Genomic DNA, 18,577 nt, shown 5'->3' on the forward strand with positions numbered 1-18,577 from the left:
TTTTGGTTCAGCTTCCATTTTGGCCAGAACTGACAGCCGAATTCCTCTGAAATTGGATCCTATGGACATTTATTTATCAATATATAATAACAAAGCAGAGATCAGTTAACAAAGATGTTGGAGCAGAAAAACCACAAGTGTCTATATTGTCCTGTTGATGCTTAGCTTTTCAACCCTTTAGTTCCTTTAACAATTTAAATACATTGTAAATAAGAATTTGTTGTGAAATAAAATGAATAAGTAAAAGGTGTTGAAGCTGACATCTGGGAAACAGCACCACTCCTCACTCAGCACGTTCCTTAGTGGTTTTGGTCTGATGTTGAAACAGAGCATCCAGCATCATGCATGTTTTTTATTGCAGTATATATGGATGTGGCAGTTTCACCGTACATATCCCACCCAGCTGTAAGTAACGTTTTGCAAAATCAACATATAGAGTTGATTATCTTTTAACACTGTAGGGAGTAAACATCAATTAGTAGTAAGCCTTGATGCAATTGTAGTTTATGTAGAAACGGTTGTAGTAGTCCTAGTCATGTATGGTCTGATCTGTAGCCTACAGTATTATAGTAGTTGGTGGTGATGAAAACCCCCATCCTCTCTTTCCCTTAGTTGGCGTCGACACTTTGTCCCTTTCAGCTGTGTAGAAAGGAAGTCATTACGCAGTCATCACACTCACTCAGTGTATCTTATCTGTTTTTAACTTGTTAAATCCTCTTAACAGAACGACGGGAGAATGTCTAGTTCAGGGCCTACGTGCTGTGGAGTCGGTCTCGATGAATGAAACGCACACTCGTATTCCAGGAAATGAGACAGCATTCCGCAGAGGTGCAGGATTGGCCCTTTTCCATATTGGTCGTTCTCAAGGGACTCTTTATCTTATTGCCTCAATCCAGGAGACATCAGAGTATCAACTGGGTCAGTGATGTGACATCGGGCCGCCCCGCGCTGCTCTGTCGCAAGTTCGCAAAAACAAAGAGTCCCTTCTTGACGGCCACTGTTCCTCTGTTACGGTAAGCAGCTGTTAGGGGCTACATTTTTTCTCAAGTCTTCATTTGGTCGGTGAAAGCTCCCGGCTTGACAGACAGATGCACAGGTTACTGGGGCAGAACGGAGGAGTGAGAGAGGCCAGGGAAGGAATGCCCTCCTGCTGGGACAATCTCACATGAGAGCCTTGACACTGCCCAACCCTGTCCCAGTCCAACCCAGGCCTGCTCAGGTTCAGGTTCAGCTTGACCTAATCCTAGAACCAGACCCGGACATTCATGTTCATAGACAGGAGTTGTTTTAATTTGCATTGACCTCTATCCAGGTATTTTTTTATTTACAATCTTCCGTCTTGAGAATGAACCACAGTTGTTAATGGGTGTAGTTCAGTGGTCTGTACAGGTGCAGCAAACCAGGAGGTGGAGTCGGCTCTGGATGAACATGCAGTAGCATAACAAATAGTGTACAAATGTCTTCCCTTTAGAAGAACAATGCTAAGCGTTTCACTGAAAGTAGATAATACAATGTAGTATCACTTGTTAATACACATTTGAAATAAACGTCTGAAGAAGAGTGGTGGGGGGGGTTAAACCATTAACATCTACCCCTCAGTAGTCTACAGGTGCACCTCCAGCAGCCAGAGAACCATAAGGCTGAGTGGCCTGTCATTAACAGGGGGAGACAGACCTCCCGTCCTGGGCACACAGATGTGTGATTCCAAATGGCACTGGGCCCCCAGTGATACGATGTTAACGGTCGCTGTGTAATGAGAAGGTCAACTGCTCGCACTAAAATAATTAACTGTAAACAGCTTAAGTCAATTAAGAAAATACCTGAGTGCTTTCAATTGAATAACAGTTTTGTTCCAGAGGGGATTCCTTTGTTTTGGTGATTATTATGGAATCATTTTCCCCTCTCCTTTATTCTTCTCGATCTCTCTTTCAATTTTTGTCCCTTCATAGTGGACCAATCATAACCTCGAAACATGAAGTCCTCTGAAGGAGAATTCAGCTGTTGACATCAACATTCAGTGCATTCAGAAAGTATTCAGACCTCTTCCCTTTTTCCACATTTTATGTTACAGCCTTATTCTAAAATGTAGTAAATAAAATAAATCTAAATCAATCTAAACACAATACCCCACAATGACAAAGTGAAAACTGGGTGGGAGGGGGCACTGGACTAACACAAAAACAACCCTTTAATACAGTTGAGGGTTCGCTTAATTATCTTGACCACAATCCCACCCCGTTTAACTCCTGCCTCTTGACCGCAGGAACCAGTTTCTCCACCTAATGGAACAAAAACAACTGTTTTCCTGTGAGAGGGGAAGTAAATAGAGGGGGCACAACAGAGGTAGAAGTAGTGGCATACGCTGAGACTTGTCCCGGCTTCCTCTGGGCACAAATGGCCCTGTTCAATCAAGGATCATTTGCTGTGTGCGATGTAACAATGCCTTGTGCATGTGTTTCAAATCAAGTGTTTCCACTGGCATTCCTATCTTCGTCTCTTGACCTCCTCTCCACGAGAACTCTCCCCTTCTCTTTTTCTATCCCTCTCTGAGTAAATGAATGTGATTTCCCCAATTCCTATTGAAGAGAAAACCTGATGGGTTCTTTTTTTAGCTCTCCTCTGAGTTTCCCATGCTGGGCCAAGTGCTTTTATTCATGCTTTCTCCTACTTTTACATGACATCTATTTGCAAGCCCCTACATTCCTACACAGAAAAATACATGTGCTTGATTATTCCCCTGTCCGCACAAGTGTGTTTTGTTTTGTCTCGCCAAGCGGGCCCTGACTAAATACCCAGTGACATTAAAATGTGATGGCCTCTAATAAAAGACCCTGCATGGAACTGGGGTTGATGGGGTCTGGACCTGGGAGAACGGGGCGAGAGAGGGAGGTAGAGGGTGAGAGAGGGAGGTAGAGGTAGAGGGGGAGAGAGACAGGTAGAGGGGGAGAGAGAGAGGTAGAGGGAGAGAGGTAGAGGGGGAGAGAGACAGGTAGAGGGGGAGAGAGGGAAAGAAAGAGAGGGGGAAGAGAGATACAATCCAGAACAAAAAGAGGGAGAGAGAGAGTAAGAGCGAGAGATGGAGAGAGTTAAGCAAGAGAAAGCGTAAAAGAAAGAGAGAAAGAGGGAGGGAGAAAGAGAGGGAGGGAGAAAGAGAAGGAGGGAAAGAAGGAGAGTTGGATGGCTGTCAGCTGAGTCCTGGGAGCCGTACGACCGGTCAGACAGACCACACTACGAGCAATTATCCAGGACACTCACTCATGCAAGCAGAACGCTTCTTGCTGCACAGCCGGGCAAGGAGAACAGGCCGGCCATACTTGATGCTGAACCAGCCCCTGAGATTGCCCCGGTTTGGGGTTTCCACAATCCACACAAAAGGGTGTATTGATTCCGGATGCATGTTTTTTTGATGGAACGGAGTGTTTCTAGTAGCCTCTGAGATATACCAACATGGAAGGGGAGAGAAGTTGATATGGTGCTCTGTGTTTTTGAAGTGTGGCTACGCTATTAAGGCATTTTCCCAGCAGTAATTGACACCCGTGAGTGTGAGTGTGAGTTGTGTGTGAGTGTGAGCGTGAGTGTGAGTGTGAGTTGTGTGAGCGTGAATGTGAGTTGTGAGTGTGAGTTGTGTGTGAGTGTGAGTGTGAGCGTGAGTGTGAGTTGTGCGTGAGTGTGAGCGTGAGTGTGAGTGTGAGTTGTGTGTGAGTGTGAGTTGTGTGTGAGTGTGAGTTGAGTGTGAGTGTGAGTTGTGTGTGAGCGTGAGTGTGAGTTGTGTGTGAGTGTGAGCGTGAGTGTGAGTTGTGTGTGTGTGTGAGTGTGAGTGTGAGTTGTGTGTGTGTGTCTTCCTAAAACACTTCCACATTAAATAAGTGTAGGCCGTCATTGTAAATAACAATTTGTTCTTAACTGACTTGCCTAATTACATAAAGGTTAAATAAAAAATGAATGATTCACTATTAAACCCTGGTATGATTTGGTATTTGAATACTCCGACAGAGGTAGAACATCTAAAAGGTTAACTCTCTTGTTTTTCACAGAGGACATTTCCTTCCCCTCGGGACGTGGCCCATAAGTGAATATTGTGTTTGCTGTACCAGCTCTTTCTACTTGATCTTCATCTCATTTTACACTGCAAAGCTCTGTGCTTTGATCTGCTGAGTTGTCACAGGCAATGTTTGCAGCCCAAAGGGCACCCTATTCCCTAGCTAGTGGGCCCTGGATCAAAGTAGTGCACTATATATGGAATAGGATGCCGTTGGGGATGCAGAGAATGCCTGTTGTTTTATTTATCAGGTTGTCTTGCTCTTTACACAGCTGTTGGTTTGATAGATAGTAGCTGTATATCAAATGGAGTCTTTATTCAGGACGGAGATACACCAAAGTGTAAATCATTTGTAGGTAATTGTGTTTAAAGACCCGGGTTGTAAAGACAAAGTCTGGCAGACATTTAGCCTGTTGGTACCATCTGATTCCACTGTGTGAACGCAGCCTGTCTTGACATGAGGATCTTTTTCATTAGTGGCTGTTATTATGGTCTTGGTGCTGTACTGGGTTCTGAAGTATTTATTGGGTATTTACTTACAACAATACCTACATTTGTTTTCCACAGTGTCAGCAACTATAGTACTCACTGTTCCTGTGTCATTGTAATCCAATCATCCACTTGAGGTGTGTGGTTGACTGAATTATATTCATAGTTATAGTTCGCATTTATGGTTTATAAATGATGAACCAAGAGGCAGGTTCTTGACACGCACAATAGAAGCTGTCACGTAAAATACATTAAGAGTATCTCTCTCTATCACTCTCTATATATATTTCTCTCTATATCTCTATCTCTATCACTCTATATCTCTCTCTATCTCTATCACTCTATATCTCTCTCTATCTCTATCACTCTATATCTCTCTCTATCTCTATCACTCTATATATCTTTCTCTCTATATCTCTATCTCTATCACTCTATATCTCTCTCTATCTCTATCACTCTATATCTCTCTCTATCTCTATCACTCTATATCTCTCTCTATCTCTATCACTCTATATCTCTCTCTATCTCTATCACTCTATATATCTTTCTCTCTATATCTCTATCTCTATCACTCTATATCTCTCTCTATCTTTATCTCTATATCTCTAACTCTCTCCTGGCTCTGCCACAAGAGAAGGTCATCCTGTGCTTCTACACCTGCATTGCTTGCTGTTTGGGGTTTTAGGATGGGTTTCTGTACAGCACTTTGAGATATCAGCTGATGTACGAAGGGCTATATAAATACATTTGATTTGATTTGATCCCGGTGAAGATTGGGGTCTAACTTGAATGACATCATGAGATCTCTGTCTCTCTGTGCCTTTATAAATGGTCCTAACCTGACAGAAGATCCGTCCGTGAGGAGAAAGGAAGATGGTTATTTAACAACCCACAGATTCCCCTAGAAGTGTGTCACCGGCCCATCAACATTTTATTATCCTTAATTCCAAAACCCCACAAGACTCGGGTTAGGGTTTCATCTCATAATATTGCATAACTACTCTCCTCTTACACCACTTTTCTCTTCTTTAATAACAAACATTCGTTTACCTTTTCATTATGCTCATGGGGGTAATAATTTAGACCGATTACAAACGTGGCCTTGTTGGTGTAATGACAATGTCAGGCACACTAAAGATGCTTTGTTCCACAGAACTGGTGTTGCTAATAAAAAGCACTCTCTCGTTCCCTAGTGTCCCCCACTCCGTGGCCCTCTACCCCTCGATCCCTAGTGTCCCCCACTCCTTGACCCTCCCAGGGCCAAAAGGGAGATGTAAACATTGTTCGGTCATTCAATCCTTCACATTAGGGCCAGTGCTTTTGACAAGAAGCCTTGCATCTCAGGGACAATGCGGACCACGTTCTTCTCTCTCCCCCGAGCGGGGACGTCGGTTCTGCCTTCTACCTCATCTGTGATACACTATATCCCAGGCTGCATTTCACCTCAAACAGTCAGCCACTGTAGCCACCAAGCAAGAAGACACACTTAGCGAAAAAGCAAGCCGCACTCCATTGCTGAAAGATGGAGGGGGTGGGACAACAATTATTAGATCATTTGTTAACTCGCACTAAACAGTTTTTTAAGCCGTTATGATTTTTATTTAGCTTTATGCATTTCACCCAAACCACATGTGGCCACCAAGCAAGATACACTTAGATAAAAGATCAAGGGGAATAGTAAAATAGTGTTATTGTAGCCTATTGTTTGTTGCCTGTAAATTGTGAATATGATTTGAAATTGTGGAAAGCATTGTCTATGGGTCCATTACTGCTTCCCTAACTCTCTACCATGGTTAGTAACAATTTCATTAAGGTTCTGCGTATAAGCTGCTTGTAAAACATAGTTGTACTGTTTCCTAAGCATCTGTAAACTGTTTGTAAATGATCATGTTGTGTATGGCCATGTCTAATATCACTTAAGATAATTATCAATTACCAGCTAGTCATCAGCAGTGGTCAAATGTAGACATTTTCCTCTTAAGAATGAGAGACAGCAGAACTTAAATCCAGTACATTTCTGTTCAAGTGCACCACAGAAAAGCAACCAAAACAACCACTTGTTATGACAGTCCTATATCAATTTAAAACCATTTCAGATTCAACACCTGGTTCTTAGTGGGTTTTCTCATAATTAATTTTTAATTTTTTTTTGGGGGGGGGGAGAACTGTCACTGCAAATGGCAATTGTTAAAACCAACACTTTAAGTACAGTATAGTGGAAATGACATATCATAGTGTAAAGTGTTTTATATGCCTATCCCACAGGAGGCTGCTGAGGGGAGAACAGTTCATGATAATGGCCGGAACGGCCTTAATCATGTGATTTGATCAATTCTTTTTTATCAAATGTCCTTTTGTCCTTCTATAAACTATGTAACACCTTGACATATCTCAAGGCTTCGCATGAAATTACCAAGTGAATCATCAAATGAAAAACATAATGAAGAGAGAGTGTAGACTCACCAGAGTGTAGACTCACCATAGTGTAGACTCACCATAGTGTAGACTCACCAGAGTGTAGACTCACCAGAGTGTAGACTCACCAGAGTGCAGACTCACCAGAGTGCAGACTCACCAGAGTGTAGACTCACCATAGTGTAGACTCACCAGAGTGTAGACTCACCAGAGTGTAGACTCACCAGAGTGCAGACTCACCAGAGTGCAGACTCACCAGAGTGTAGACTCACCAGAGTGTAGACTCACCAGAGTGTAGACTCACCAGAGTGTAGACTCAGCAGAGTGTAGACTCAGCAGAGTGTAGACTCACCAGAGTGTAGACTCAGCAGAGTGTAGACTCACCAGAGTGTAGACTCACCAGAGTGTAGACTCAGCAGAGTGTAGACTCACCAGAGTGTAGACTCACCAGAGTGCAGACTCACCAGAGTGTAGACTCACCAGAGTGTAGACTCACCAGAGTGCAGACTCACCAGAGTGCAGACTCACCAGAGTGTAGACTCACCAGAGTGCAGACTCACAATAGCCCGCCTTCAATGAACATTTGACCCAGTAAGAAGTTGTCATGGGTGTTGCATTTTTTTATGGTGTTTTTTATAATGGGGTAACACCAGTGACATGACATTGAGGAACGGCTATTCCCTGTCAAATATTGATATTATTCAGTTGATATTTTAGCTTTTAAAGTAATCCACTAAGTAACTATAATAATTTCCTTTGTATTATGATATATATTTTTTTACAAATAATATGCCACTAAACCACGACATCTTATCCAAGGGACAAGCCTTTGTTTTACAATATATAAATACAATTACATATGGTTGATGAAGAACAAAAACACTTAAATGAAAACAAAAACAGAGTTTGTGTCATTATCTGAAGTTTTGAATAGGTTTTCCTGGTGGTTAAGGTGAGGGACAGGAAAGACAACATAATAATACCCAATAATAATAATAATGACAACAATAATAATAATAATAATGACAACAACAATAATAATAATGACAACAATAATAACAATAATATAATAATGACAACAATAATAACAATAATAATAATAATAATAATGACAACAATAATAATGATAATAATGACAACAATAATAATAATAATAATAATGACAACAGCAATAATAATAATAATGACAACAATAATAATAATAATAATGACAACAATAATAATAATGACAACAATAATAATAATAATAATGACAACAACAATAATAATAATAATGACAACAATAATAATAATAATAATGACAACAATAATAATAATAATAATGACAACAATAATAATAATAATAATAATGACAACAACAATAATAATAATAATGACAACAATAATAATAATAATAATAATGACAACAATAATAATAATAATAATAATGACAACAACAATAATAATAATAATGACAACAATAATAATAATAATAATAATGACAACAATAATAATAATAATAATAATGACAACAACAATAATAATAATAATAATGACAACAATAATAATAATAATAATGACAACAATAATAATAATAATAATAATGACAACAATAATAATAATAATAATGACAACAATAATAATAATAATAATAATGACAACAATAATAATAATAATAATAATGACAACAATAATAATAATAATAATAATGACAACAATAATAATAATAATAATAATAATAATGACAACAGTAATAATAATAATAATGACAACAATAATAATAATAATAATAATGATAACAATAATAATAATAATAATAATGATAACAATAATAATAATAATAATAATGATAACAATAATAATAATAATAATAATGATAACAATAATAATAATACGTTGATGGGTGCTTATATTTGTCCTATTTCACACATTTACTAGAGTGTCTTAACTATTAATGTATTTATCTAACTATGTATTCATCTGTCTGCCTGCCTGCCTGCCTGCCTGCCTGCCTGCCTGCCTGCCTGTCTGAGGATAATGTATTGTGTTGACTGTTCTGCTGAAGACACTAGCACCGTACACACTCAAGTTGTACAACTGATGTTCAATGCATTTGGGCACAGCGGTTGTGATACGACAGTCAGTTTTTCAGCAGAAAATGATTAGACAACCTTTGCGTGTGACAACGCACAACGACAACGCATTAAGGTTGTGTGAACTTGTGTGTGCAGGCAAACTCTCAGTGATTTATTACTCTATGGATTATTACCACTTTATAATGGAAGTTTGTTTTGGGAGAGAAAAGGAACCGTGTTTCTGGAGAGGTGGTGGCATGTAACAGTCAGAACTATTAGCTGACTGCATGAGTTGGAATTGCCAGGCGATGCTGTGAATATGACACAGCTTTATGTCTTATCAATGCTTTATACCTCACAAGGGACAGAGTTCATCCGTTGTGTATGTTTTCAGAGAGCGGATAGTGAAGATAAATATTTGAGGTGTCAAGAGCTATCTCTCTAGTGTGTTTGTGCTAACATGCCACTCCTTGCGTCAAACATAGCAATGGTACAGAGTAAAAGGAGTAGAATGTTAGCACAAAACATGTTCTGGATTTCAGGCTACTACCTCCCATTGTCAGAGTTAATGTTAAACATATAGTTTAATGTATAGGTGGGCTTGGGGATTGGTTATCGTAGTGAAATTCACTAAAGCCTTTTGAGCCTTTCGTTGACAGCGTTCAACACCATTACCACGATTACCACAGATCGAAATACTGTAGCATTTCAATTTCAATTGCCATAGAATGCAGTTATATTTCAAATAGTTGTAAAACTTGTTTTAATCATCTGAATTCAAATGGAATTTAACCTGGAAACAATTTTGTCATACATTTTTCATTGGTCCACTTTTTGATAAATTCCCACAAAATTATGAATTTCAACATTCACGTTTAAGATACTGTATATGGCTTTCAGTCTTCTGATGCTTCATATAATCTACACTTTTGCTCTGAGAACTGACAAAATAATTCAAGATGATTTGCTTGTCTGTATATTTGTCTATTTGATCCATTTTATACTTCTTGGCCAGGTCTACCTTGCAAACTAGGTCTTCTGACATCAATTGTGAATTCCTGGTTAAATAAATGTTAAATAAACAGTATATATATATTTAATTTTTATAAAAATGTAGTCAATTCAATCTAACGTGCACCTGGTGTGTAAATAAGGTGCACATAAAATCTCTCTCCACTGCACTATACAGTAGAATGGTCAAACTGGCTCTGGACTGGTGATATGTCATCAAGTGGGAAAGTAATCTACAGACGGAGAGAAACGACGATGATGGATTCTATATCTAAGCTTCCTTTGTTTCACGGTGTTCCTCAATGAGCTTGCAAATTGCTCTGATCTTAAACACAAAGCGCTCTCTCACTCCCTTTAACTGACTGGATAAGCGGCCCGGCGGGACCTCGGCAGGACGATGTGAATCGGTGAGAAACGACAGAGGATAAGAATCTCTTCCGTACATCAAAGGCTGAGTCACCTCTTTCATTCATGCAAGCTCATAGAAAAAAAATGTTTGACTGTCCTCATAGGAGAACCCTTTGTAGAACCCTTTTTGGTTCCTGGTAGAACCCTTTTGGGTTCATGTAGGACCCTTTCCACAGAGGGTTCTACATGGAACCAAAAAGGGTTCTCCTGTGGGGACAGCTGAAGAACCCTTTTGGAACTCTTTTCTCTTGGTCTATCAGAGGTAACACCTCTCCTTCATTCGCATCTCACTGAGTTTTGCCTCTGTTTTATCATATCTGCTGTTGTATCATATCTGTTGTTGTATCATATCTGCTGTTGTATCATATCTGCTGTTGTATCATATCTGCTGTTGTATCATATCTGCTGTTGTATCATATCTACTGTTGTATCATATCTGCTGTTGTATCATATCTACTGTTGTATCATATCTGCTGTTGTATCATATCTGCTGTTGTATCATATCTGCTGTTGTATCATATCTGCTGTTGTATCATATCTGCTGTTGTATCATATCTGCTGTTGTATCATATCTACTGTTGTATCATATCTGCTGTTGTATCATATCTGCTGTTGTATCATATCTGCTGTTGTATCATATCTGCTGTTGTATCATATCTGCTGTTGTATCATATCTGCTGTTGTATCATATCTACTGTTGTATCATATCTGCTGTTGTATCATATCTGCTGTTGTATCATATCTGCTGTTTTATCGTATCTGCTGTTGTATCGTATCTACTGTTGTATCATATCTGCTGTTGTATCATATCTGCTGTTGTATCATATCTGCTGTTGTATCATATCTGCTGTTGTATCATATCTACTGTTGTATCATATCTGCTGTTGTATCATATCTACTGTTGTATCATATCTGCTGTTGTATCATATCTGCTGTTGTATCATATCTACTGTTGTATCATAACAAAGTGGCCTCCCTGCCCGTTTGGCTAGGGGATGGGGCTGGAGAAATCTATAGACAGAGCTATGGATGCAAGGACTGACAATCCATTATAACAAAGTGGCCTCCCTGCCCGTTTGGCTAGGGGATGGGGCTGGAGAAATCTATAGACAGAGCTATGGATGCAAGGACTGACAATCCATTATAACAAAGTGGCCTCCCTGTCCGTTTGGCTAGGGGATGGGGCTGGAGAAATCTATAGACAGAGCTATGGATGCAAGGACTGACAATCCATTATAACAAAGTGGCCTCCCCGTCCGTTTGGCTAGGGGATGGGGCTGGAGAAATCTATAGACAGAGCTATGGATGCAAGGACTGACAATCCATTATAACAAAGTGGCCTCCCTGCCCGTTTGGCTAGGGGATGGGGCTGGAGAAATCTATAGACAGAGCTATGGATGCAAGGACTGACAATCCATTATAGTCAAAACTGCCTCCCTGTTTGGCTAGGGGATGGGGCTGGAACAAACTCCCTATAGACAGGGCTATGGATGCAAGGACTGACAATCCATTATAACACCTGAAACCCTGCCCGTTTTAGGGGAGGAATAGACAGAGCTATGGATAGGACTGACAATCCATTATAACAAAGTGGCCCCCCGTCCGTTTGGCTAGGGGATGGGGCTTTAGATGCAGAGCTATGGATGCAAGGACTGACTCCATTATGTCAAAGTGGCCTCCCTGCCCGTTTGGCTAGGGGATGGGGCTGGATAAATCTATAGACAGAGCTAAATGGATGTAAATGTAAATCCATTATAACAAAGTGGCCTCCCTGTCTGTTTGCTAGGGGATGGGGCTGGAGAAATCTATAGACAGAGCTATGGATGCATGACTGACAATCCATTATAACATATCCCTGCCTGTTTGTATCAGGGGATCTGCTGTTGTATAGACAGAGCTATCTGCAAGGACTGACAATCCATTATAACTGTTGTATCATATCTGGCTAGGGGATGGGGCTGTATCAGAGCTATAGGACTGACTGTTGTCCATCATATCTACTGGTTGTATCATATCTAGGGGCTGTTGTATCATATCTACTGTTGTATCATATCTGCTGTTGACAATCCATTATATCATATCCCTGTTTTATAGGGGATGGGGCTGAAATCTTAGACAGGGCTATGGATGCAGGACTGATCAATATCTATGTTGTATCATATGCCCGTTTGTTGTATCATATCTCTGTTGACAGAGCTATGGATCTGCTGGATCAATCCATTATATCATATCCCCTGTTGTTTGGCTGTTGGGATGGGGCTGTTGTATCATATCTAGCTGTTGTATCATATCTGACAATCCATTATATCATATCTCCCTGTTTGGTTCAGGGGATGGGGCTGTTGTATCATAGACTAGCTATTGTATCATTATAACAAAGTGGCCTCCCTGTCCGTTTGGCTAGGGGATGGGGCTGGAGAAATCTATAGACAGAGCTATGGATGCAAGGACTGACAATCCATTATAACAAATGTATAATATTAACATATTCATGTTTTGAGGCTATACAGTGTTTGTTTACATTTATGTTGTTTACAAACATTGGAATAAAAAAGCATATATTTTAGGTTCAGATTAGGTACAACCTTTGAACTAAGATCATGAGGCATTTATCAGTTATATTTTTTGAAGAGTTAATGGGTAAATATCATGTATTTATGTCCAAAAATGAATGTAGTGTAGCAATTTAGGTCTCTATCTTTAAGGTTATATATACTCAGTAACAATTCCTGATCAAGTGCATGAACTACAGTCTTTGGGCTAATCCCAAATTGACCCATATACCCTGTGCCCAATGCACTTGATCTGAGGGGATTGGACAGGTGTAAGCAATATGGTAATAGCACCATTTGCATTTAGGGAAGCACATCTTCAGAATTACAGATGATCAGAATTACAGATAACAGTATATTACTTCACACAGTAAAATGTACCCTGTAAAGTTTAATGAGTGGTTTGTATTTCTAATTCCATGGAATTAGAATGACTTAGTAAATAATACTTTTTAGTAATTTAGCAGACACTCTTATGCAGAGCCATTTACAGTAGTAATTAGTGTTCAGTACATTGCAGATTGGCTGATTTATTTTCACCAAGTTGGCTCCGGGGATTCAAACCAGCAACTTTTCCATTACTGGCCCGACACTCTTAACAGCTCGGCTACTTGCAGTGATCAGTTTGACACTTGATCTTGCCTTCTGTATTAAATAGGATGTCATTGTATGTTCATGGTGGATTCTACTCTCTGAACTATTAGGATGTTGTGCGTCTGTTCCGGCCCAGAGATGTCAGTCAGGTTCATTGTTAACGGAGTATCATAGAAGTTATACAACGTCCTTTAGAAATCACATCATCACATAATAACTTCACACACTATGGCAGTTCATCATCAAACAATAGGAGAAGCTGATAGTGGGATAGCAGCTCATCATGTATGGGACTTAATATGCCTCTAAAATGGCACCCTATTCCCTTTATAGTGCACTATTTTTTACCAGGGGCACATTGTCCTCTGGATAAAACTAGTACACTATAAAGCGAATGCGGTGCTTTTTGGGACGCAGTTTCATCTATGACCTGAACTATGGGCTCCATTAATAAAAGAGCTTGTTATTGCCAACGAGAGCTCACTTGATTGCCTAGACTTTCCTCTCACACATATTTTGCTACTGTAGTATAACCATCTGCCTGAGTTTGTTCTCTCCTTCCCCTCCTGTATATTTTGCAACAAGCGGAGGGAGGGTTCTTTCTCATCGGAGTGCTGAAAAGAGTCATTGTCTGGGCCCCTGAGCACCTGGACAGAGTTATCTCACTGTGGCACTGGCCCTCTCTCTACCTCTCTCTCTTTCTCTCTACCTCTATTTCTCTCTACCTCTATTTCTCTCTACCTCTTTCTCTACCTCTCTCTTTCTCTCTGCCTCTCTCTTTTCTCTGCCTCTCTGCCTCTCTTTCTCTACCTCTCTCTCTTTCTCTCTACCTCTATTTCTCTCTGCCTCTCTTTCTCTCTACCTCTCTCTCTACCTCTCTCTTTCTCTCTGCCTCTCTTTCTCTCTACCCCTCTCTCTTTCTCTCTACCTCTCTTTCTCTCTACCTCTCTTTCTCTCTACCTCTCTTTCTCTCTACCTCTCTTTCTCTCTACCACTCTTTCTCTCTACCTCTCTTTCTCTCTACCTCTCTACCTCTCTTTCTCTCTATCTCTCTCTCTTTCTCTCTACCTCTCTTTCTCTCTTCTCTCTCTCTCTTTCTCTCTACCTCTCTTTCTCTCTACCTCTCTTTCTCTCTACCTCTCTTTCTCTCTACCACTCTTTCTCTCTACCTCTCTCTCTTTTCCTCTCTTTCTCTCTACCTCTCTCTCTACCTCTATTTCTCTCTACCTCTATTTCTCTCTACCTCTTTCTCTACCTCTCTCTTTCTCTCTGCCTCTCTTTCTCTCTACCTCTCTTTCTCTCTACCTCTCTCTCTTTCTCTCTACCTCTCTTTCTCTCTACCTCTCTTTCTTTCTACCTCTCTTTCTCTCTACCACTCTTTCTCTCTACCTCTCTACCTCTCTTTCTATCTACCTCTCTCTCTTTTCCTCTCTTTCTCTCACTGGATTGCTCTCTCCCTCTCTCCACCCCACGTGTTCTCCCTCTCTATCTTTCTCCCTCTCTATCTCCCTCCCTCTCTCCACCCCACGTGCTCTCCCTCTCTATCTCTCTTCCTCTCTATCTCTCTCTCTCTCCCCCCCTTCCTCCCTCCCTCCACGCTCTAGAGATCTAGCACCATCCTTTCTTTCTCATTCTCATGATGTTTCTTCCAGGCAGGCCATGAACTGGTGGGTGGCATTAGAGCTCACTCCCTGTCCATCCCATCACTGATCAGATGGGTCTTAAGGGCCTGCCACTCACCAGTGATCTGATCAGCCACAGAAGGGCAAAGCCACTCTCAGTTAGGCTACCTGGGTCGTGTTCATTAGGGCAAAATATAGCAAAAATATTGTGCAAGTTCAGATAACAGCTCCCTGTTTCATTCCATTTTGCACACTGTTTTATACCGTTCCCTGTCTTCTGAACATGACCCTGTATATGTGCTGGGTAGTCGAGATTGGTCAGTTTGCAGGGGTGGTGGATTATGATACTGCAGGCTGGCTGTTCATATATTTTCAATTCCAATTGATATATTTCAGTCACTGGTACAATGATATTGAAATCCGAGACATCACATAGTATAGACAGGTGTACCTCCGCTCCCCCTCTCCGGAACCCGACGTCACTGGTCTACTAACCACCGTCCCTGGCAACCCTCATTACACAAAGATGGCAACCCTCATTACACAAAGATGGCAACCCATCATTACGCACACCTCGCAACCCTCATTACGCACACCTGACAACCCTCATTACGCACACCTGACACCCTCATTACACACACCTGGCAACCCATCATTGCCCACACCTGGCAACCCTCATTACACACACCTGGCAACCCATCATTACACACACCTGGCAACCCTCATTATGCACACCTGCACCCCATCATGAGGCACACCTGGACTCCATCACTACCCTGATTACTTCCCCTTTATCTAGCACTCCTTTGTTTTCACCCACCAGGCAATATGTTTCCATTTTAGACACTTTTCTGATTTGTACTGTTCCATGTCATCATTAAACTCACTAATTGCACTTGCTTCCTGACTCTCTGAGTCTAAGTTACAGTCAGGGTGTCCAAATTCGTTGTGATTATATAATAATATTGCTTAATTTATTCATAGTCCATTCATATACATTCCATAGGTCCGGTTTCCCGTACACAGTTAGTCCTGGATTAAAAAGCACTTTCAATGTAGATTCTCCATTGAGTTGACTTGTTATTGCTGGACTAGGTCTAATCTGTGTACGGGAAACTCGCTCACTACGTAAGGACAAAAAATTGCCAAAGTGTTTAAATCATATTCATCATAATTAAATGGTTTCATAATTCCTGAATTCATACCTACATTATCTTGTCAATAGTCTCCTATTAACACATGCTGTTACCACAATTAGCTGTCTGGGTGTGTGTTGAGTCTAAGTGGTGTTGAGCTGTGGTGGGGTAAGACTTGACCTCCATTAGAAGGCGTGGAACCCCAATTAACCATCCAACCCTGGAGGAGCACAGCACCTGGCCACACCTTCTCACGACACATCTGGAGGATTTCTGGATGTTTTTCACATCACCTATCGCCATCTACCACCATAGCCATACAACTGTAGTTATTGTGTCAAGTTGTGAAGGAAAATTCTATAAATGTTTTATTTAACATTTATTTCACCAGCTAAGATCCATTAAGGTTAAAAACCTATTTTGCGAGGACAACCTAGCAAGAAGGCAAAACAGGGACATAGCAGTGTGTACATAAAATATTACAGAAAAATACAGAATACACACAAATAACAAAGTGTCACAATTTCCAGATACATTTGAAGATTAGAAACAACTGCAGCTATAACAAATGGTGTCGTCGATCAGAGTCTTAAAAACAGGCAAGGACACTAACTCCCCTAACTTGAATATCTTCTGAAGCATGTTTCAGGATGACGGGGCATTATGGGAAAACGATTGTTTCCCCATCTCAGTTCTAGCCTTAGGAACAGACAAGGACACTAACTCCCCTAACTTTAATATCTTCTGAAGCATGTTTCAGGATGACGGGGCATTATGGGAAAACGATTGTTTCCCCATCTCAGTTCTAGCCTTAGGAACAGACAAGGACACTAACTCCCCTAACTTTAATATCTTCTGAAGCATGTTTCAGGATGACGGGGCATTATGGGAAAACGATTGTTTCCCCATCTCAGTTCTAGCCTTAGGAACAGACAAGGACACTAACTCCCCTAACTTTAATATCTTCTGAAGCATGTTTCAGGATGACGGGGCATTATGGGAAAACGATTGTTTCCCATCTCAGTTCTAGCCTTAGGAACAGACAAGGACACTAACTCCCCTAACTTTAATATCTTCTGAAGCATGTTTCAGGATGACGGGGCATTATGGGAAAACGATTGTTTCCCCATCTCAGTTCTAGCCTTAGGAACAGACAAGGACACTAACTCCCCTAACTTTAATATCTTCTGAAGCATGTTTCAGGATGACGGGGCATTATGGGAAAACGATTGTTTCCCCATCTCAGTTCTAGCCTTAGGAACAGACAAGGACACTAACTCCCCTAACTTTAATATCTTCTGAAGCATGTTTCAGGATGACGGGGCATTATGGGAAAACGATTGTTTCCCCATCTCAGTTCTAGCCTTAGGAACAGACAAGGACACTAACTCCCCTAACTTTAATATCTTCTGAAGCATGTTTCAGGATGACGGGGCATTATGGGAAAACGATTGTTTCCCCATCTCAGTTCTAGCCTTAGGAACAGACAAGGACACTAACTCCCCTAACTTTAATATCTTCTGAAGCATGTTTCAGGATGACGGGGCATTATGGGAAAACGATTGTTTCCCCATCTCAGTTCTAGCCTTAGGAACAGACAAGGACACTAACTCCCCTAACTTTAATATCTTCTGAAGCATGTTTCAGGATCACGGGGCATTATGGGAAAACGATTGTTTCCCCATCTCAGTTCTAGCCTTAGGAACAGACAAGGACACTAACTCCCCTAACTTTAATATCTTCTGAAGCATGTTTCAGGATGACGGGGCATTATGGGAAAACGATTGTTTCCCCATCTCAGTTCTAGCCTTAGGAACAGACAAGGACAGCAGCGACTGTGAACGAAGATCTAGCGATGATAATAACAACAATCAACTACACTACAGTTCAACTATCTTGAGAATTATTGAATGTTATTATAAGATGCCATTGCTAAAAGATGCATTGTTGCCTTGCTTTTGCCACTGTCAGGCTGACCTATGACATATGGTTCCATTGCAACCCATGCAATTACAACCCATATGGAGTAATCTGTAGGCCTACATTAGTTCCTTCTTTGCATGGAATTCCTGATTATCATCAGTCTCCAATCGTGATGCATATCATATCTACATTTCCAGAGCATTGGAAGCCTATTTGCATAAACAATTTAAATAGGATATGCCCATGACTGCAAAGTACCACAAGCAAAGCAATGTGTCTCGCAATAACTCATTTTGTCTATAATCTTAACTGATCTGTTTGCTTTCCCTTCTTT

The sequence above is a fragment of the Oncorhynchus keta genome, unplaced genomic scaffold (assembly GCF_023373465.1).
Source record: "Oncorhynchus keta strain PuntledgeMale-10-30-2019 unplaced genomic scaffold, Oket_V2 Un_contig_24509_pilon_pilon, whole genome shotgun sequence".
In the NCBI taxonomy this organism is placed as follows: domain Eukaryota; kingdom Metazoa; phylum Chordata; class Actinopteri; order Salmoniformes; family Salmonidae; genus Oncorhynchus; species Oncorhynchus keta.